General features: G+C 40.3%; 1 pseudogene; it reads left to right on the top strand.

Moving 5' to 3' along the window:
* Positions 1-16329: 16329 nt before the first annotated feature.
* On the top strand, positions 16330-19995 carry LOC120541368 (annotated as a pseudogene).
* The last annotated feature ends 4405 nt before the right edge of the window (positions 19996-24400 follow it).

Raw genomic sequence — 24400 nt, 5'->3', positions numbered from 1 at the left:
CACTTAGCCTATTTTGGAAAAATAAAAAATAAAAGTCCAGCATCTTTCATTTGATTAAATAGCAAAGAAAAAATAATCAAATTTTTGGGCACAGCTTGTATATGAAAGCTTCTATTTTCAAATAATTCATTCTTTTCCATTGCAGCATTTATAGAAAACATAATTAACTATGAAAAAAGAAGAATGTCACTGTTATACAAAATTGTATATGTTCTATTTGGCAGACAAAACCTTTAGAAATTTAATTGCACTTTTTCAAAAGCATATAAGTCACAAGGACTGTAAACTAATAAAACAAAGTTAAAGTGAAGACACAAGAAAAGCAGTGCAGTAACACCACTTCCCTAGACTAGAGGAGAACAATAATGGCCACCTGGTCTAACGGGGAATTCCTTTGTCTCAATAAGTAAAGCTGTGCATTTCACGTTCCTCAGGATGTGTGTTCAACTCTTACTGCATATTCTTGTGTGAGCAACTTCATTTGTCCTAGTCACTCCTCCAGATTTGCAGCCAACACTAAATCTTTTGTTGTCACAAAAATATATATACATTTTAAAAGCTTAATTTTTAGCATATTAATGTTGTAATTTAAAGAAAAAATACAATGATTTTAAAATGGCTTTCCCAATAAAGGTATCCAAGAACAAAAGCATCAATGGCCACATTTCCAGTTTTTGAGTCACACTGGATAAAATCAACTGCTAGAAAAACAGCACGCGGTGTACAGATCTTACTCTTAATTGCCTTTTCTTATCAAAGGCTTACAGAAATTAGAACATTACAACAATCTAGATTAGAACAGGCCATTTGGACCAACAAAGCTCACCAGTCCTATCCAATAAATTCATCCAGAATAACATCAAGTTAAACTTTGAAGGACCCTAAAGTCCTACTGTTTAACACATTATTTGGTAGCTAATTCCAAGTGTCCATGGTTCAATGTGTAAAGAAAAACTTCATAATCTTTGAGTAAAATGTTAATAAGTTTGCAACTGTGTCCCCTTGTTCTTGATGACCTCATTTTATAATAACAGTTTTGATTCACTGGACTAATTCCCTTTATAATTTTAAACACTTTAATCCTATCTCCTTCTTCATCTTCTTTTTGCTTAAACTGTAAAGGCTCCGCTCTTTTAAACTTTCCTCACATCTCATCCCCTGTAGCCCTGGAATCAGCTTAGTTGCTCTGCTCTGGACTTTTTGTACCCTGGAGACCAAATCCATTATACAAAATACTCAAATCTTTGTTCCCAAATAATTTATGAGCAAGCAATTTTAGATTCACTGAAGTGAATTCTGATGGTATTCATGTGCAAATATAGATGAACCCAAAAGGCTGAGAATACTGTATGTGTTGACGTTTTATTAAATCACCATAAGGCAAACACTCTTGAAATGCCAAGTAAGCTCATGATTTGCACATCTGGACACCAATCTCGAGTCAACAAAAATGGTATAGATTACAAAAAATCCAGTAAGGCAGCTTTCTTGTGGATTGTGGGTATTTTTTAAACTGAGTGAAATATTTATGTTCTTACATTTTGTACTCCAAATAGATAGACAGACGGACAGACAGAACAATGAACAAAATGTCATGTTGACCAAAAAGGAATAGTTTTATTATCTCATCAACACATTAGTGTGTGATTTTATCTTTATTTTGCCCTACTGTTTTAGTGTTTTATAAAACTAATTATTGAATTCTAAATCACAAGTAAGTTTCAGGCACAAGGCAGAACAATATACTGTACCTGTAACCTGTATACTGTAAGCTGTACCGGAAATGAGTCCAGTCTGTCAAAGTACTCAGAGCCTGTGGTGATACAGGATGCTGCACTGGGTGCATGGCAAATCCTTGACAGATTGTCTGGTGTGGAAGGAGAATACAAGTAGTACACATAAAAAATGTAATACATTAACAAGAGATTACAAATCAGCCACTTTGTTCAATACGATCACAGGAACCTCAGCTCTGCCTGACATATGGCCAAGGCTGAAACCTGCCCTGGAACAGGTGCCAGTCCATCACTACCCAGACACACACACTCACACACACATATACAGGGCCAATTTACAATCATCACTTAACTTAAAATTAATTTGAAACATTTCTCTTCATGATTTTGATGCCACTACTTTTTTTTTTTAGAGTAGAACGCCACAACAAAACTAGTGCCTAAAAACAAACCCTCAATATCTGTAGCCTTTTCCCACTTTACAAAGCTAATTACTCCCTAAAGCCCCCTTGAAGAAATTCTGGCCCCCCCTGTGACTTGATATGATTTAATTTGATCTTGAATTAGATTAAATAGAAAACACCTTATTACTTAATTAATTAATAAGTGAGTGAATAATTGAAAACTGAAATGGCCTGCAATATAAATGGAATTTGCCTTCACAACATCACCATTTGGTATTTACTGCTGCCCTGAGACAACTTTAGGTAGTGCTCTGATGTGGAAGGGTCTGCAGGTGACCCTATTCTCACATTCAAGACTCTTTATTACATAGACCTGAAGAGAATGTCTCAAATCCCCTCTAGAGCCCTCATATTTACACTTAATTGCCAGTTATAAAACAGAATGAGAAAAGCTTACACTTTTATACACATACTGTATTATAGCTTAACAATCTCTAGCTGAAGATTTCAAAATATGTCTAAAACAGAAGCAAAGTAGTGACAGTGACACCAACACAGCCTGGATAGATAGCAGCTCATCTTACTTGGAGTATAGCCATCCAATATGCCTGAACTGCCATATTGGTCTCCGCCTTAGTAAGCTAATTAGTCTCTGATCTGGCATGATCTCTGGATGGACTGATGGAATAAAACAGAAACTCCATTAGCCTGTGTTTATGGCAGTCCTCTGCTTCTTTGATGTACTTTGTAGTACAGGACTGCTTTGCTCAAGTCAGACATTATGCTCTTAGAACCTGTTTAGGAATGACTTGGCCTTTCACTGTAACCCTTAGGCTGGCTCAGATTTGTTTCCTTTTGTCCTTCCAAATAGTTTACAGTTTTAATGTAGAGGTCCCTAGCTTTTCATTTTTAGTATACCATTCTGATCTGGTATGCTCTCAGTATATTACAAGATCTTATCTATCTGACTTGGTATGATGTAAGTACAAGAAACTTTTACAAGAAAGGTTTCTGAAAGTTTATTTTCAAAGCACACACTTTTATCATAATATTATATGTACATAAGAAACAAATCACACCATGTCAATTCATGTCAGGTAGACCCAAGAAATTACTTATTTATAAACTCCTAAACCAGTGGTATAAAAGTGGGTGAGAATAAGCAAGTTTAGAATTGGGACAAAGTTTTTGGTTTTAAAAGTAAAATGAATGAATTGAATGTATTTATTTTTACTTTCTTTGTCACAAATTCCAAACGCAAACCAGTGACAAAAATCTTAAGATAGAAGTTTACGTGCTATTAGGAAGCAGACACAATTTTGCTGCAGGGTGAAAACATTACTCACAATCACAGGCTGACAACTTTAAGAAGGATGGCACTTCATTCACATGCAGGCACCTCATTCTCCACTGGAGTCCTCAACTGCTCCTTCAACTCACCTTTGGCGTGTATGTCCCAGAAATTCAGGAAAAATCTGACGGAGCTTCATTTGTTTCTGAGAGGCTTATGGAATGTCGCTTGTGTGTTTTAAGGGGCAAATGAGTAGCAAACAGTTCAAAATAGGCAAAAAAAAAAAAAAAAGTCAAACGGAACATTAAATAGGAAGGTCAAGATTATGCCAAATGAACAGTCCAGGCTGGAAGATATTAACATTTCCATTTTTCTTTCTAGAGTTTTATGATGACAACTCGAGACACTCCAGCAACTCATAATACAGAGCTCTCTGAGTATGTGAAAGACCTGTTGTCACTGGACATGGTGAAGGATCATATTTGATCATTACGATGAGCACTCTGTGGAAACCTCTCTCATGTATCTCTCTCAATTATGTAACTTATTTTCATATCTCTTTCTCTATTAAAGACCAAATGACAAATTCTGTTCTCAATGTTACTCTTTAGGAATTGTCAAACACTGATGGATTTGAGGCCCAGACCTCTGAACTTTATTACAAAATTAAACAGATTTATAGCGGGTTGTTCTCCAAATGAACAGGATTCATAATCCTGAAACAGGGGAAGGGTAGGCAGCCTGCTTGTGAGGCTAAGACAACATGCAAACAGACTGCTGCTGCCAACTCTGCTACTGGCAATCACTAGATAGCAAGTGTGATGAATCATAATGGTGGCTCAGTCTGCAATGGGAGTTGACAGACTGCAATGTAGAGTTTCACAGAAAAGCAGCTGAACACCAGCATTCAAGACACCACATTTCAGTCTTAAATAGATGGCATTACATGCTACGCTGGGCATAGGCACATGCAGCTAGAAACAATGTGGTGTCGTAGCAACGGCTGCATTTAACAGAGATGATGGTGATGGAATCAGTGAACAAAACCCAATCTGAGAAAGGTAAAAAATGAATTGCTTTATAGCAAATTCATACCAATCAAGGAATTCAAGCAAGTACAACATTATTCACATCCAGATGCCGAACCACTCTGGTTAATCATAAACTCCAATTTGGGCCTTTTATAAAAAGAATGGCAGAGTTCGGGACTGTCAATGTCAACTTTATTTATATAGCACATTTAAAACAACATAGGAATGCTGTGGCCAAAGTGCTTTACAATAATAGAATAAAAGAAAAACATACAATTAACATAAATAGAAATAAAATATATGAACATAAATAAAATAAATAATAAATAAAAGTTATGTTTTATAATCACAATGAGGAAACCATCAGTATTACTGAAGGTCACGGAATGCGAGTGAATAGAAATGAGTCTTTAATCTCGTTTTGAACAGTTCGATTGTAGACGACTCCTTTATGTAATGAGGTAAAGAGTTCCACAGGCGAGGGGCAGCAGCTGCAAAAGCCCCGTCTGTCCCCCTTAGTTTTACACTCAGTACGAGGGACAACAAGAGACAACTGACCAGAAGATCTAAGCACTCTAAATGGCTGGTGTAAAGCACACAATTCAGATAAATAGGCAGGAGCAAACCCATGTAAAGATTTAAAAACTAGCAACAAGATTCTAAAATCAATTCGAAAACTGACAGGCAGCCAGTGTAAAGAAGCTAATATTGGAGTAACAGAGTCAGCCTTTCTTGCCCCAACCAGAAAGTGAGCGGCAGCACTCTGGACCAACTGTAACCTGCGTATTAGGGATTTGCTAATCCCAGAATACAGCGAGTTACAGTAATAAAGGCGAGAAAAGATAAAGGCATGAGTAGCTTTCTCAAGATCCCTAGAAGATAAAAAGACTTGATCTTACCTAATAGACGAAACTGGAAAAAGCAACTCTTGACTACAGAATTTACTTGTTTCTCAAAAGAGAGGTTACTGTCAAAGATAACACCAAGATTGCGGACTTGAGGGTTGCAAAAGACAGAGAAAGAGCAGAGAAGTCCAAGATCAATTTGGGCTTTAGCTGATGGACCCCACTATAAGAACCTCAGTTTTATTTTGATTCAGATCAAGAAAATTATTAGCCATCCAGGATCTTAGTTCAGAAAGACAGTTGTGCAGTCGGACTGCCAACCTCCTGGTATACATTATACTATTTTGAGAATGGATGTTCAGATGAATGAATGGATTTTGCAGCACAGTATTGAATTTGTTCGAATTTCTTCTTAATACACATTTCTGGATTGATGTTTTCTGCCTGGCTTAGTATTTGTCAATCTGATCTACTTCAGTAATGTGCACTTGGTCTTTGCCAAAATCCAGGTGGGAGTTTAGTTTGGAGGTCTCAGCCCATTGCCAAGATCAGCACTAGTTTTCCTTCCAGCCCAATTCCAGAATCTCATATCGATGTTATGGATACATCAAAAAAAAAGTTCAAGAAGTTCTTCAGGCAGGCAGAGGGAAATTTGAAAGGACATAAACTAATCTGTATGTGTTTCCATGAGCTGCTGCTTTTAATTTCTTACTTGTTAACATGTTTAATATTATTATTATTATTACAAAAATGACTATGATTTTTTATATGCTTTTTTTATTTACTGGTACACATTTAGTGTCTAACTTCTGCATTTGGCAAGTCTTTGCTTTGTTAACCAACCCTGCCCGTCTTTTGAAACATTATAGAGGAAGTGGAGTAGCTGGAAGAAAACCAATGCAGACAAAGGAAAACAGCCTAACACAGGACAGTGGACAATGACGAGAAATCAATCAGATGACAGTGCTGCTTCTGCACCTCTATGTTAGCCCAGCTACAAATCTACTGTGTAATGATCAGCTGGGACCCTTGACTAGCCAGCATGCCCAGAGACTGGAAGGACTGGGAGAGGAGCAGTATCACCCCTGGAACATGAGAGGGCAGCTGCCCTGGTGGGTGTCGGGGTCACGGGAACAGAGCTTGGATGCTCAATCTTGTGGGGGCTTGTAGCCCCCGCCAGGGTTGTGTCTGGACACTTGTTAAGCCGTGGAAGACCATCAACGAGCACCTGGCGCACATCTGGGTACAACATAAAAGGGGCCACCTCACTCCATGCGGGAGGTAGGGGACATTGCAGGAGAGGAATGGAGGCAGCAGCAGAAGAGAAAAAAAGGTAGAAAAGAAAGTAATGAGAAAGAAAAAGACTTAACATTATTTTGGTGATTTGTATACTGTATGCAGAAAAGGAAGAAGAAAAGGCAAAATAAAAGCGTGTGTGGTTGGACATTGCGAGTTTGTGTCTCTGTCTGTGGTACAGGCTGACATTCTTCCACAACTGTAACAGAATTATTACACCAAAAAAATAAATCATCAAAATAAAAAAGACTACAAAAAAAAGTTTCATTCTGAACTGTACCTCATAGGACTTTTAGCTACTGCAGCGATGTCATCCTTGTGGCCTGAAAGGTGCCCTTTAGGCTCCGCTCTGTTCCATTAGATTTCTGAGCAAGTATTAGAAAAATGACTACAGACTGGAAAACTAAGACCACCCTCAACTGCCAAACATTTACTCAGGAGACTAACTGAACCTTAAAAGGGAAAAAATAAATTTTCAACAATTGCAAATACAAATCCGGGCATGTGCATTGTGGTATTGCAGCTGATCAAAAGTGCATGGCTGGTGGGGCTCAACGTCTTTTCAGGGCTTCACAACTCTTAACAACTCATTTTCCAGCTCAGACAGGAAATGAAACATTTTCCACGGTGGCTAAACAATCATTTGTCTAACCACGGGCGACTGGTGCCCAGCTGAGGCTGTGTGATAGTTGTGCAGTCCTAGCTGAGTCTTAGGAACACTGCTGGTGCTTCCATGTTTCTAATAAAATCAGAATGGAGGGTAGAGAACTAAAAAATAATGTAAAAAATGGAAGATGACATAAAGAAATGCAGAGAGTCTCCTTTGTCATATAGTATCACATTTGAAATAAAAATGCACAATAACATTTACAATCCAATAAACTGTTAACAGTTTAGCAATAATATTGATGAAATTCTCAGTTTGCTGAATGGGAGCAGGAGCAGTCTTTTGGATGGTACATAAAGTGCCACCAATGGACTTGAACTTGCTGCACATGTCATCAGAACAATAAGAGACACTTACTGGGGCACAGGTTGAACAAAAAAATGACATGCAGACAGAAGTCTCAAACTGTGGGGTACCAGAGCTTACCATCATGCTGTTGCTATTTGAAATGGCTGCATATGAAGGCTGAAGTGTCACCAGGCAATGACAGGGCAAACTTACTCATGTCAGGGGTCTTTTTTCTAAGGAGGTGGGAGGAAATGCACTTGGATATGAGGATAACAAGTGAGCTACACAGAAAGCAAACCTCCTGTGAGGTACCAGGTTAACAATTTCATTACCTTGCTGGTCCTCCTGTTGTTGTAGTGTGATTGGGGTGTCAATCCATTAATACCTAGCATAAACACACTCACCCACATTTGCCCATTTTATAGATACGAGTCCAGCTGCATAACTTCAGGATGTGAGGGACACTGGAATACATAAGTTGGAATGTGTGACCTGACAAGGAACAGGACTCGTGTCTTGGGTATTGGACCAGTAGACTCTGTGCTTTACAGTTCAGTTAGCCTTATTACAGTGTCACTTCATGTAGATTAAAACTGCCTCCCCAAAGCTCTGAATGGGAGTCAGGGGTTTGAAAATCAATGGATGATTTTGTTAAGCCATATCACTTCAGCAGGTAATGGCGGCAGACATCTCCAAAGACTCACCCGTTGACATCCGAGGTGGAATTTCCTCATTCTCCTTGAGTGCACTTGGTTTTCTCCAGTTTCCTCCCACATCCTGCAGGCTGCATTACGTGGCCCTCTCATTTGGCTTAGCGGGGGTATGCATCCTGCGCTGGAGTATTGACTTATTCACTACTCAAAGTGCTCTCCAAACAGGGAGGACCAAGGATGTGAGCCCAGGATGTGAACCCATGATCTCCTTACAGCAAAGCATCAGCACTACCAGTGCACCAACTTTTTTTCATCAAAAAAACATGTCTGTTCTTTATTATTGCTAGCAGCTCTGAACTTCTCAGTATACACGGCAAAGTCGAGGCCAACCCCCTTACAGTGAAGAAAACAGGAAAGCACCTTTACACACAATAGTACACCTAGGTTACATTTGGTGCTGCCCCCTGGTAGCCCTACATCTCAGGTTCATTTTAAAAGACTCTCTTGATCAGCTTTCCCAAACATGCATCAAGCAAGAACCCTGCACTCTGAGCTGGCAGGCTAAAACAGTCCAGCAGCCCAGACCCTCTTAAGCTACAAGAAAAGAGAAAGAAGAAAAAAAAATCATCAACTGGCCTGACTGGAGCGTCTGCTCACAGCATGTTATTAATATTCAACACAAGTGCTGTAAATTCTCAGGGAGACGTCCACAAGCTGGCCTGGGCCCTTATTTGCACAATGAGTTCCATTAACCGCATGCAGGCCTTGCAGCTCCTATTATCCAATAAGCATACGGGCCTTTTTCATTCAGGGAAAATGTGTCTGGCTTTGCTGAGGCAGAAATCTGTTGTTGTTTTTTTTTTTTTTTTTCCCTTTACGCATTATGAAAGCTTCCTCAGAGAAAAGAAGATTATATTTTAAGATTACAGCATTCCCATTATTAGTCTACCTGCCAGGCTGGATATGGAAGATTAGCTGCCTGGTGTTTGAAAAGGTCACTGCAATCTCAAAGCTAGCACCACACTTTAGATACATTTTTCTGGAATTCAATATCTAAAGGTCATCATATTGAATGCCCAGCAGCATAGAAAATTATCGTCTGTTCATCGACTGGGTCTGCGTTGGTCACGATTAACTTTTAGGCAATTTTTCCTGATAATTTAGTGTACATGATGTGCATGTTATAAGATATTACCAAGACTGCTTTTAAATGACATAAAATAGCACTGGGGCTTATGGCTGCAGAGATCCGGGTTAAACCTAGGCCTGGCCACTGTATGTAAGAATTGGGGGTGCACCTTTTATTCTGCATCCCACCTCTGATCTGAACTGGTATGGCACTGCACTCTGTGCACTTCAGCACTATCAGGTATCCAGTACGACTGGTTATTGCTTAATACCTCAAGCACATTTTTTTAATTGTTTTAATTTAACTCAATATGTGGACTTCTCACAATTTAGATTTAGTTTGTTGCTCTGGCATCATATCCCACAATCTTATTTCTACTGAATTACCCATCATGGATCACAAAATGATTACTTTTGATGTTAGCTTACCTCTCAGTAAATTAAGGTTCAGCGTGTGATTTCATTTGATAATATCAAGCATGTAAACCCAGAGAGCCTTATTAGATTATTTCAATTACAGCCTGCTTCTCCTTCTAATACCGCCCTGTCAGAAATAGTAGACTATTACAATGCTGCTCGGTCTTCTTCTGCCTTCGATACACTGGCTCCCTTAATAACACGGACTGTTTCATTTATTCACAGTGCCCCCTGATTCACACTTGAACTCTGTCAGCACAAGGCCATGAGCTAAGAAGACGGGTCTTGCTGTACATAAGGAAATATATTCAAATCAAATGTTAAAATACAAAAATGTAATCTCTGTTGCCAAAACTGTATAGTATTCTAACATTATTAATGCAGGAGGGAAATATCTTAGAGCTCTTTTTGCGACAATGAATAGGCAAATTATGCCACAGGAAAATGTTGTTCACCATCACCTCAATGTTAAGCACTGCTGTACTTTTTTTGGATTTCTTCAACTCAAAAACTGAAAAAAAAAAATCCACCAGCAACTTGCTACTTGCTACTGTCTCTGTAGAAAATGACGTACTTTCCACTATCACCGATATTCCCTCACCAATCATCTTATTCTCAGAGTTCAGTTTACCAGCTGAAAATGATCTCGGAGCTTATAACAAAATCTAATTCTTCCACTTGCCAATTGGATCTAATATCTAGAAGCTTGGTTAAGTCCTGTTTATCACATATCTCCCCCATGATAACTATTATAATTGGCTCTCCCCTTATTACTGGAATGGTCCCCACGCATTAAAAATGGCCTAAATTACTCCAATTCTGGAAAAGAAAACCTGCCTTAGACCCTAATATCCTTAATAATTCTAAGCTTATTTCAAATGTTTCATTCATATAAAAAAATTCTTAAAAAGATAGTTGCCTCCCAACTTAAGCCTCACCTTTATAAAAAACAAACAAAAATAAAATTTTAAAAATAACCTGTCTGAAAAGTTTCAATCTGGCTGTAAGAAACCGCCCTGGTCAAAATCACAAATGATCATCTCCGGGCAGTTGACATGGGACTCTTGTGTTTCTTGATCTCAGATCCGCATTTAACACTGCATCCCATCAGATACTTTTGAAATGTCTAGCTAGTTTTGGAGTCTGTCGCTTTGTCCATCAATGGTTTTCTTCCTCCCTCACTGACAGGAGGCAGTTTGTTCAAGCAAAGGATTTTAGGTCAGAGAATGCAGTTGTTACTCAGGGAGTTCCACAGGACTCTGTTTTAGGGCCACTTCTCTTTCTCATCTACATCTTCCTAATAGTTAACATCTTTCAACACCAAGGTATTAAATGTCATTGTTACACTGATGACACACACCTTTATCTATCCTCTAAATACACTTCTGTTTTCCCTTCAAATACTCTTATGGCATGTCTCCAAGACATAAAGTCATGGATGACTCTCAATTTTCTCTCAAGACACTTAACCTACCTTGCCTGCTGGTGGTGGTCGGAAGGATTGGTGGCGCCAGTGTTCGGCAGCCTCACTTCTGTCAGTGTGCCCCAGGGCAGCTGTGGCTACATAGTAGCTTATCATCACCAGCGTATGAATGTGTGTGTGAATGGGTGAATGACTGTTGTGTTGTAAAGTGCCTAGGGGGGTTCTTGAACTCTAGTTAGGCGCTATATCAAATACAGGCCATTTACCATTTTTACATAGCAAAAAAAACTGAGGTGCTCCTTATTGGTCTTAAATCTACACTCGCTATGTTTAGCCATTCTTCCATTTTAACTAATAATATTAACACAAACATCTCTTCCCAGGTTAAGAGCCTGGGCATTATTCTAGATAGTACCTTCTCTTTTTCTTCCTATAAGTAATATTTCTCAGCCTGCCTTCTTCCAACTCCGAAACATTTCTAGACTTCATCCTGTTCTTACGCATCACAGTACTGAAGTATTGGTTAATGCCCTAATCACTTCACGTATAGATTACTTTAACGCTATTCTATCTGGCATCCCACAAAAACGTATCCATCGCTTACAACTTCTTCAAAATTCTGCTGCCAGGATAATAACCTGCTGTTCTAAATCTACTGAACATATTACACCTACTCTCTCTCAACTTCACTGGCTCCCTGTTCATTACCGAATACAATAGAAAATACTGCTCTTAACATTTAAAGCTCTCCACAACCTCACTGATCTCCTACAGACTTACACTCCCGCTCACTCACTCAGATCCTCATATGTAGCTCTACTTTCTGTACCGCACATCAGACTCAGTGCTATGGGAGCTCGAGCGTCTCTCATAGTGCTCCTCAACTCTGGAACTCTCTTCCCTCTCATATACTCTATGTCAGCTCAATTCAATAACACATTTTAAAACTGCCCTTAAAACTAATGTTTTCAAACTGGCATACCAATTGTGAATTGAACACTGCTACTGCCTGTTATCTTTGATGTTTGCTGCTACCTCTGTATCTTTACTGCCATTTGAGTTTATTGTCCTATTTGTTTTTTATCTTTATTACTGTTGTTTAATTCATTGTAAGGTGACCTTGAGTGCTAAGAATGGTACATATTAAATAAAATGTATTATTATTATGATTATTATTATTAAATTGTGATACTAAGTCAAATTAGTTTTTCCCCCCTTTTCCCAGTAGAAAGTAAGCACAGGAAATCTATTCAAATATTCACCAGCCAGGCGTAAAACCAATTTCATGAGCAAGAAAAAGTTTTAAGACTCTGGCAGAAATTTCATTAACTGCAAGACCATAAGCAAGCACACATCCATAGCGCCCCTACCAAGCACTTTCCTTGTTTTAATGCATTCACTTTCATTCCCCTAAAACTGAAAGTGGTCAGGTTATTTCAATTAATATCAATTTTATCTGCAATCCAATGTGATGACAGAAGGAAGCACCTCTGCACAAAGAATTAACAAAATACACCAGTTGGTGCACAAAAACAAACCTTGCAAATCACAGAGTACGCACTGACATGACTAAACTAAAACACCAGTTTCTTGAGCTGAACCGTGAGGACTTACAATCTCCAAAGTCGGCGAAAACCTCTGGGATACAAATGATTTCAGTGCATTGTTCACAGAACCAATCACATGCCACTTTTGTACCAATTGATACATTCCACATTTTTCAGGCTCTCTCGTCATAGGATGTTGTCACACGAATCCCTCATGTATTAACTCAAAACAGCTCAAAATCAAAATGTGCTGATCCAGTGAGTGATGCACATCTTTTCTCGAATAAGTACAAAGATAACAGAGCTAAGAAGATCTGCACTGCGACTTCCCAATAGCTTTTCCTGAAAAAATTTGCTGCTAATAAAACTAGGATAAGGTCGATTTAACATGTGTAAGGCTACTAGATTGTCCACCGCATTATTTAAAAAGTTGTAATGCTGCTTCATCCAATTCAGGGTCTGGAGTGCCAAAACCTAACGGGCAGTACTGGGTAAAAAGCAAGAACCACTCTATATTAAAAAAAAATTACAAAAAACTCAAAATGATTGCCTTCATAATACTTAATCACATTCAATAATTTTAATAAATGAACTAAATTAAAAAAATCCCATATCCAAAATTGTAAATAAAATTGAAAAAAGTAATGACAGACAATAAATAACCAAAGAGCTGAAAAATGAGTGAGCAAAACAGCAGCTGCCATTCTTTCCAAACCAAAATATCACAATTAGGCATATTCTCCATGTGTAGATGTACAGCATATGAATCTCATCATCAGCCGTATGTACTTTATACATACTCACTCAAGAGCCTGCAGCAATATTGTGTGTGTTTTTTATAAGAGAATGGTTTATAGTCAGGTAAGGTTCAAGGAATTTTCCCCAAAGGGCAAAAGTGAAAACCAAAAGTTGAAGCTAGAAAACTACTAGTAGTAGTAATAATAATAGTATCATCATGTGTAGAGTGTATGATGAAATTCCTACTTGCACATCTGACTAACATGCAAAATATCACCACTCTCTGCATCATGAAAGATAAATGAGTTTATTAAAATTCAGAACTTACTATTACTTTAATAAAATAGATCTAGGATCTAGTCCATAGCCCTGTTTCCTCACCACTCTTGTGGAGAAATACCCGGAGGAAAACCCCAGCATAGTTAGCACTGCATATTACACACTAAATATTCTAAATCATATGGCACACTAACCTCATTGCTATCTGTACCAAAAGCTACACCTAAAAAAAGTCTAAATGAGTCTTAGTTTCGTTTGTTACTTTCACACTAGACTATCATAGGCCTTCCTTCATGGATTGAAAGTTTGGATGTCTGTCTGAGTATGCCCTGACTTTTATAATGATAGTGTGATGATGTTATGTGCCGTGCCACTGTCGACTTGTAGAGCCAGACATTGTTAGCCTTAAAAATATGGTGGTGTCCAAAAAAATAATTCACAATATGGCTGTGCTCATTGAAGAATATTAAACAAAATGGGTGAAGGATATGTAATTAAAATGAATGAAAAAAGTAATTGCAAAAATAAATTTAATAATAATAAACCAAAGCTTTTAATTAAACAACACAAAACAAGACAGGAAAAATATTCTCCACAAATGTCAATAACATGTTACAACAAAGAAATCTGCCACCAGTAGAAGACGTTTATTACCTTTATGTTGTAATCTGTGTCTACCGCATTATGTTTTTAACACCATGTGCTTTATCGTAATTAAATGTTTGATGTTTCTGCACCAGTGGGACTACAGACAAGTATATTTAATCAAACTGTAGTACTGGTAGTCCCCAGGTTATGGATATTTGACCTATGACATGCGAACGGGGCCGCAGCTGCGACGCATGCGCCTCAGTAACTGCCGTTCCATCATCTTCGGCCTGGGGACGCTGCAAGCGGTGGCTGGAGGGGGGCGATTTTGCTGCTCGCACAGTGTAGTGTCCCTCAGCGGCTCTCGGCTTCACTGCCCGCTCACCACACATGACTACCTCGTTCAATCCCGGTGGGCGGCTGGTGATGCTGCAGGCGGTGACCCGGTTGTGGCTGTACGGAGGCCATCGAGGGTGAACGAGGCGGCGTGGCATGAAACATTGTAGTGTGCCTCGGACGGCTGCCTGTTGAATTGTTCAGTGGTGAGCAATTCACTACCCGCCTTTGGCCGCACCGTGTTCATTCTCGGTTGGTGGACGCTGCAGGCAGCATACTGTAGTGGAGGTGACTGTGTAGTGAACCTCCTCTCACCACCCCATTCATTCTCAATAGCAAGCCTACTTGTACTGTTACGCACATAACAGGAAGTTGTCCCTCGTCAGTACATCAGACATGTTGACGACTGGTGCCTTCCTGCTGTGATAGCATGTACAGTACTGTGCAGAAGAGCTCATCTCAGCCTTTTGTCTTCACCCTTCAAGATTGTCTCTGAAACACAAATCTGATGCAAGTGCTGGTGATACAGTGAAGAAGAGAAAAAACATCACCATGACAATAAAGTAGAAATAATAAAAAGGTCAGAGAGAGGTGAAACTCCATCATTCATTGGCAGAGCACTTGGTTACAGTCGGTCAACAACAGCATTTATTACAATAACGTAACTGTTATGTATTGTATTAAACTACATGTTTCGCAATGCCGATAGTAACCAGTAGGTGGCACCAAGCAAGTTATAGTATATGTGGTGCACCCTAGAGTTGTTGTTGTTGAATGCAATAAAGAAATGAGTGTTTGGATACTCCGCACCATTACAGACAAAGTTTGTGTTTATTTATGAAATTAAGTATCACGCAACATAACATAAATTGGCGACGAGTTGTGTCAATGAGAAGAACCGACCGCGCTGTGTAGTGGCTAGCTAGTGAGCTGGTTTAGACTGTTTAAAGGAGCCGCTTTTTCCGCCTCTGAGTCTAACGTGGAGTGCAAGGTGCCGACGACATGGCTGGAGTAATCGGACGGATGGATCCCTTCGAGGACGCTGGTGAGCAATGGACGACGTATATTGAACGTTTTGAACATTACATACTGGCTAATGACATTACGGCCGTGAAGAAATTGCCTGTGTTGTTTAGTGTAATGGGACCTAAAACGTACGGACTGCTACGCAGTTTGGTAGCGCCAACGAAGCCAGGGGAGATGGAATATCACCGTGTTGTGGAGGTTTTACAAGCCCATTTCGCCCCGAAACCACTCGTGATAGCGGAGAGATACCGGTTCCACAAGCGTAATCAGGGGGAAGGGGAAACGATAGCACAGTACGTAGCGGTGCTGAAAAGTCTTTCGGAACATTGCGAGTTTGGCGCATATTTGGAAGACGCACTACGAGACAGGTTTGTGTGTGGACTAAAGTGTGAAACTGTTCAGAAGCGCCTGTTGACTGAGAAAGATCTCACGTTTCAGAAAGCAGTTGATTACGCAGTTTCTGCGGAGACGGCAGCGCGCGACGTGCAGCAGTTAAATGCTTCCCTTAAAGTGAATGCAGTGCTTTCTAAAAACTGTGACAAATGCCGCCGTTGCGGGAAAATGAATCATACTGATGATGACTGCTGGTATAAAGACCGTGACTGCCACCAGTGTGGAAAAAAGGCCACATTAAGAACATGTGTAGGAACAAAACCAAAAGCTATCAGGACAGAGAAAAGAAATGGAAAGAGGGAAATCTTACTCAGAAGGATTATGCAGTTAAGCGAAGGGTGCAAAATAAGAGAATTCATCATGTCGAGGCAGGGAAAGATGAAAGTGAGAATGAAGAAAATAAATCTGATACTGACAATGAGTTAGGACTGTATTCTTTGTCTCAACAAGGCAAATATTCACGAATTTCCGTGCTGCCTATAGTAAACGGGAAGAAAATGGAAATGGAATTGGATACAGGGGCTGCAGTGTCTTTAATTCCCTGGGAGCAATATAGAAGCACACTGAGCCAAGTGGCTCTGCAACCCACGGATGTCATGCTAAAGACATACACTGGGGAGCCGCTGGCACCTGAAGGGGTTATCAAAGTGCAAGTCAAATTAAATAATCAGTGTGCTAAGTTGCCTTTGTATGTAGTGAAAGTAGATGCACCCCCACTGTTTGGTAGAGAATGGCTGAGAGTTATTAAACTGAACTGGAAAGACTTAAAAATGGTGCATGCCATGGAGCAAAGAGAAAAAGAAAACTTGGAGTCTGTGTTAAAGAGACATTCAGCTGTTTTCTCTAAAAAGCTAGGCACAATGAAAGGAATTAAAGCCAGACTGACTCTCAGACCTAACAGTGCACCCAGATTCTGTCCACCACGGAACGTCCCTTATGCTCTTCGACCTCGAGTGGAGGCCGAGCTAAACGCCTGACTGAGCTTGGAGTGATCTCACCAGTGGAGCACAGTGACTGGGCCACACCTGTGGTGCCCGTAAGTAAAAAGGATGGCACAATTAGACTTTGTGGGGATTTCAAGGTCACACTCAACCCAGCTCTTTGTGTGGATAAGTACCCAATTCCACGCATTGAGGATCTTTTTGCCTCTCTAGCAGGTGGTCAACACTTTAGTAAGTTAGACTTATCAAATGCCTATCTACAGATGGAAGTGGAAGAGAAGTCTAGGAGCTGCTGACTATCTCAACGCAAAAAGGACTATTCTGTTTTAATCGCTTATCTTTTGGTGTAGCATCATCACCCGCTTTATTTCAGAAGGCTATGGACCAAGTGCTCCTTGGACTGCCATATACTCACTGTTACCTGGACGATATCCTTGTGAGTGGCCCTGATGGGCAGACCCACCTCAAAACTCTGGATACAGTTTTGAGTAGGCTAGAGGAGTATGGCCTGCATCTCAAACAAGAGAAGTGCTTGTTCTTCCAGGAGTCTGTGGAATACTTGGGTCACATAATTGATGCAGCAGGACTTCACAAATCACCAGAAAAGGTGCGTGCCATTGTGGAGGACCCAGCACCACAAGAGGTTAGTCAATTACGTTCTTTTCTGGGAATGTTAAACTACTACGGACGTTTCATCCCTGACCTGTCCACTATCTTGAAACCACTGAATGAACTGCTAAATAAGGAGAAGCCATGGCAATGGACATCAGCCTGTGAGTCTGCATTCCAGGATGCTAAATTACTCCTAGTATCGCAGGAGGTATTGACCCATTACCATCCAGAACTGCCCCTTCGACTTGCGTGCGATGCTTCACCTTATGGGGTCGGAGCTGTGCTCTCACACATCATGCCTGATGGCAAAGAAAAACCGATAGCCTATGCATCACGAACTCTTAGTAAGGCAGAACAAAATTATGCTCAGATCGAGAGGGAGGCGCGCGATAGTCTTTGGAGTACGCAAGTTCCACCAGTACCTCTACGGTAACAAGTTCACGCTGCTCACAGACCATCGCCCATTAACCTCCATCTTGAGCCCATCGAAAGTAAGCCGTCAATGGCTGCCGCCCGAATGCAGCGTTGGGCACTCCTCCTGTCTGCGCATGATTACACCATTCAATATCGGAAAGGTGCCTTACATGCAAATGCTGACGGTCTTTCACGCTTACCACTCCCCCATGCTCACAAAGAGAAACTAAGCGCAGTAGATGTATTTTACACGTCTCAGTTGGACACCCTACCAGTTAGTAACACCGAGATCAAACGGCACACTATGTCTGACCCCATTTTATCTCGTGTTGTGGAAATGGTCACCACTGGGCATTTTCCAGATGCAAAGGATGCAGATGAAGAACTGGCACCCTACTTACTGCGTCGGCATGATCTTACAATACAACTGGGATGCCTCATGTGGGGTGTGAGAGTGATTGTTCCACCAAAACTGCGCCCCCGGGTTCTGAAAGAGCTCCATATAGCACATCCAGGTATAGTGCGAATGAAAAGCTTGGCACGTAGTTACGTATGGTGGCCTGGCATCGACTCTCAAATTGAGCTCCAAGCTAAATCCTGCCACTCTTGTCAGAGTATGCAAAAAGAGCCTGGGCTAGCACCTTTACACCCTTGGATGTGGCCCTCTAGTCCCTGGGAAAGGATACATGTGGACTTTGCGGGTCCATTTGAAGGAAATATGTACCTGGTCGTGATAGATGCACATTCCAAGTGGCCTGAGGTGCATATTATGGACAACACCACCGCCGGTAAGACCATTCAAGTGCTCAGAAGCCTTTTTAGTCGATATGGCATTCCACACATCCTTGTGAGTGATAATGGACCTCAGTTCTGTTCTGAAGAGTTTAATACATTCTTGAAGTCCAACGGAGTAAGACACATTCGCTCAGCTCCATACCATCCTGCCACCAATGGCTTGGCCGAGCGTTTCGTGCAGACATTCAAACATTCCTTAAAATCTTCTAGAGGCACAGCACTTGTGCAACAACGCCTGGATACATTTCTGTTAACATACCGCAATACCCCTCATGCAACAACAAAGGAGACACCAGCTATGTTGTTCCTTGGACGCAAGCTGCGATCACGGCTGGACTTCCTGAAACCCAGTGTTGCTGGTGTAGTGCACAGGTCACAAGATGCGCAACAAGAGCACCGCCAACCACGCTCCAAGGACAGACAGTTTGATGTAGGAGAGCCTGTCCTCAGGCGTGACTATAGGAAGGGTGAGGAGAGGTGGACTCAAGGTGTTGTTGTGGAGAAGACTGGACCAGTGTCTTACAATGTAAATGTGGGACTGCAAGAGGTATGGAAACGCCATGTGGACCAGATGCTGACACGTCCTGACCCAGAGCTTCAGCATGCTGCAGTGAACCCTCCTGTGGACCCCCTCGTGTTACTACCCCAGAGTGATAGTAGTACCACACATCACCCTAGTACATCTCATCAGGACAAGAATGATCAAGTTCCAGAGATAGATATACCACCGGGAATACCCAAGTCCACTGATTCACGAGACACGGAGCATACTCTGGTAACAGAGACTGTCAGACGGTATCCCGTGAGGATCACTAAACCACCACTACGCTACCGTGCTGAGTGAACACTCACTGAGATGGAGAATATACAAGTGTGTGGCTGTTCAAGTTCAGAGGCATATTCTTTTTCAGAGTTCTGAGATATATATTTGTTACTAAAAAAAAAAAAATTATTTGTGTTATTGACAATCAATCTTAGCAGGGAGGAGATATGTTATGTATTGTATTAAACTACATGTTTCACAATGCCGATAGTAACCAGTAGGTGGCACCAAGCAAGTTATAGTATATGTGGTGCACCCTAGAGTTGTTGTTGTTGAATGCAATAAAGAAATGAGTGTTTGGATACTCCGCACCATTACAGACAAAGTTTGTGTTTATTTATGAAATTAAGTATCACGCAACATAACAGTAACTGTTCCAACTTACACACAAATTCAGCTTAAGAACAAACCTACAGTCCCTATCTCGTACGTAACCCGGGGACTGCCTGTATTAGTATTACTGTACAGGAAGGTGCAGTGAAATTCTTACTTGCATGTCAGACCAACATGCCACTACTCTCTGCTGCCATGAACAACAAGAATGAACAGATATTTTTCCAAAAACTGATATATGGAGCAATGTTGAAGGATCTTAAACAAAGCTGAACTGCAGAAGGTCTTAGCCAAGTTATTTCAACATTAAAACTCATCAGCTGTGTTTCTGCTCTCTGTTCTCTTAACTGCAGGAAGAAACACAGTGTAATAGTCACGGTAGTGCTGACCACTCACTTTCCCTTCAGTTTATATTGACAGTAATCTGAACTGAACTAAATAAAGTAAAAAATCCACAGTGATAAGACCTGCTATTTAAGGGATCCAGCATCCTTGGTTCAAATCCATAGTCCAGTTGCTGGCCCATTCTTCCTTTGCCTGCCGGGGTTTGCTAGTTGCCTTCTCACATCTCTAAAGAGATATGTTAGGTTAATTGGTGACTCAAAATGCATACCCATGTGATGGTCCTAGGAATGGACTGCTATCCCATTCACGGACAGATTCGGCACCAAACTCTCATGACTCTGAACTTAATCAAACTGGTTTGAGATTGTTATATACAGTAACAAATAAAGCAGTAGGGCTCAATGTCTGCCTACAGCCATTCTCCTGGTGCCCCTCTCTTTTAAAGCGAAGACTTTTCCAACCCCTCAGAAATTTTTGGACCTTCTTCTTCGTGTTGTTGACCTTGATTTGTGTAAAGTGTTTTTGATCTGCCACTGCTTAAATCAATCTCAGAGAAGCATAAATAAATTGAAACTATTTAAAACTGCTATTCAGTGAAATTGTCCTTTTAATTCAGGTAATTATTTCACTGTACTCTGTACACAAGACAAAACTACTATTACTTTAAGTAAACGTTCAAAGAATTTGTACTGTGACTACACAGCAGAACAGTGGCTAGAAGGGATGATGGAGGTTTGTAGTTAGCATGTACCACCATGTAGGTTCTCTTCAGGTAATCTAGATTTCCCCTGTCTAAGTCAGGAGTAAGAAACATAATGAAAATCGTTTAAAGCCTCCAAAAACCCAAAAAACAAACATAAAACAGCCCAGACTTAATCTAATAAGCACAGATGAGTTTCACTCCATAATTACTTGCCCCAGAAATCTACCTGCAGACTTCAACTTGGCTAACCTCAGAAGTATCTATACTAATAAAAGGCAAAGCCCTCACTCACTCACTCACTCACTCACTCACTCACTCACTCACTCACTCACTCACTCACTCATCACTAATTCTCCAACTTCCCGAGTGGGTGGAAGGCTGAAATTTGGCAGGTTCATTCCTTACAGCTTTCTTACAGGGCAGGGTTCATTTCGAAATTCTACGCGTAATGGTCATAACTGGAAGCTGTTTTTCTCCATTTACTGTAATGGAGATGAGCTTGAACGCCGTGGGGGCGGAGTTTCGTGTGACATCATCACGCCTCCACGTAATCACGCAGTACATAGAAAACCAGGAAGACCTAAAAAAAGCGCTGAAGAAAACATGCATTATATAATTGAGAAGGCAGCGAAACAATAAGAAGCGAGCGAGTGACATATACAACCATGTTCATGAGTTCTGCTACTTCGGAAACAAAGCACGATGTAAACCTACACTTTAAAGTAAGTTCATAGACAGGCTGCCGCAGGCGTTTGTAATTTAGTGCCTGCCCATATAAGGCCGTCCGTCAGCGGCAATCCAATAGCAAACTGCCACGGGTAAATATTCACGGGTTAAGGACTGTGCTTATGCAGAGGAAGATGAGATGGTCAGGGTGGTGTTTGGTACAAACTCAGCGAAACTGCGAGAGAAAGTTTTAAGTGCCAGGACTAAGGTAACATTAAATACAGCCATGGACATAGCACGAGATGGCACCAGCACAGCTGGGAACCTTCGATGCATGTACACCGAGCGGCTCACGTGAACTGACGCAGTGCACGGACAAAAAGCAACAGTTCCAAAGAGCGCTGAACAAAAACACAATTACATAATTGAAAAGGCAGCAAAAAATATGAAGCGTCTGATACATACAAGCATATTCATAAATGCATCTACTGCGGAAACAAAGCACACGGTGGAAAAAGTCAACGTCCCGCTAAAGGAAGACAGTGTAAAAAACCCGTGCATGCAGTGTGTCAGGTCTCAGATAAAGAAGAAGACGAGCTGTTTATTGATGCAGTAAGAAACGAATCGATGAATGAAACCTGTCATCTTTACAACGATTGACAAACACGGAATGTAACATGAACACAACACATCCTACAAATACGAACCTGATTGAAAGAAATAATGATAATCAAATCCTTGATGACAGCAACACTCAGTAACACTCACAAAACAAATACTGTATATTGACAGTCATGTTACGTTATTTTTAAAATGTTCCCTTTTCTTTTCTAGCTTTTTAACACACTACTTCTCCGCTGCGATACGCGGGTATATATATATATATGTATATATATATCCCGATCTACATACTCGAATAATGGATACTTTATTCGCCATCAATGATTGTTTTGGTAAAGCCATACTCAGTGTATTCATTAGATGAACGGTAAAAAAGTAAGAGCGAGGGGAGGATGACTTATTGAGGCATGCAGGCAAAACCACAATAGCACGCAGGCTCGATGTACGAAAAAATATATCTTTTCAAGTTCTATTTAGTCCATATGTGTCAAACTAAAGGGCCGCGGGCCACATCCTGCCCGGCGTGTAATTATATCCGCCCGAGATCATTTTATATACTGTATTATTGTTATTAATGGCCCGGGTATATGAAGCGCTGGTAACACAATAAACTACAGATCCCATAATGCAGCGCTTCAGCTGCCTTGCCGAACACTTACCGCGTTAATCAAGTCTAGGTTATGATACTGCAAGTTATTGCGAAGCTAGCTCACACGATGCTGGAGAGAAAAGTTGATTCTGAAAATAGAGCCTTTAAAAACCGATGGGAGGCTGAGTATATGTTTACTGACATTGCCGGTAAACCTGTGTGTCTCATTTGTGGAGCTAATATGGCTGTAATTACAGAATTTAATCTTTACAACGACTAACAAACACAGAATGTAACTTGAACACAACACATCGTACAAATACAACCCTGATTGAAACAAATAATGATAATCGAATCCTTGATCACAGCAACACTCACAAAACAATTACTGTATATTGACAATCATGTTACGTTATTTTTAAAATGTTCCCTTTTCTTTTTCATAGCTTCTTTAACACACTACGTCTCCGCTGCAAATATATATATATACCCCGATCTATATACTCTCAAATAGATAAGCCACACACCGTGGCGCAATTGTAGAGGCTTCGCCTCTATCGCCTACATCCGAGGTTTGATTCCCGAGAGGGGATGTACTGAGTATGTACGCGTGCTTCCCGATTCATTTTACCCTCGCATCTCCTTGGTCTGAGACGTATGAAAAAATATGCGGTTAACGCAGAATCATGTTACGTTATTTTTAAAATCTTTCCTATTCTTAGCACAAGCACAGCTGAGAAGCTTCGATGCATGTACTCCATAACAAAAAATAACGCATTTAATCACACTTTCAATTCCAAGCAAAGGGGAACTTTTGTCAATGCATGATTTCCTGGTACATCGATTACACTGATGCACACATCACAGCTACAAAAATGTTACACTTGAAATGAAGCGCGTTCCTACGACTGATCGGAGGAAAATTTAATTTCAAAAAACTACCCGAGCGAAGCCTTGATAAAAGCATGGTTTTGTGCACACTGAAAAGCAAGCAAAATTAGATGCATTACAGAAAGCGGACTTTGTGGCTCTTACTGGGGATCATTGGACTTCCGTGACCGTTAGTAATTCTAATTACATCTAATTACAACATGTTCAATGATCACACTGTTTTAGCCTAATGTACAAAATAATTTTGGCTAAGGTTACTCAGAGTTTAAAGATTAAGTTGGTCAAATTACCTTTTATGTTTCTGACTTATTTTTTTAAAAAGAAAAACTGCACTTTATGTTGAAATTTTGGTTATTATTATTTAAAGACAATACCATTCTGAAAATGTACTTAAAGTACTTAAACTACCACTTTATTTTTAAGTCTGCCCAATTTTAACCAGGGATGATATTTTTGTTTGTTTTGAATTCAAATGCAGTTTAAAAGCATTTTTTTTTTCAGAAATTAAAAGAGCTTGAGTTTACAATATTCATGTCCATGTCTATTATTTGATTCTGTCGCCCACTAAAACCCTTTTAAAT

Source organism: Polypterus senegalus, chromosome 12 (genome assembly GCF_016835505.1).
Source record: "Polypterus senegalus isolate Bchr_013 chromosome 12, ASM1683550v1, whole genome shotgun sequence".
NCBI classification, from domain to species: Eukaryota; Metazoa; Chordata; class Cladistia; order Polypteriformes; family Polypteridae; genus Polypterus; species Polypterus senegalus.
This window is presented reverse-complemented; position numbering and strand designations above follow the sequence as displayed.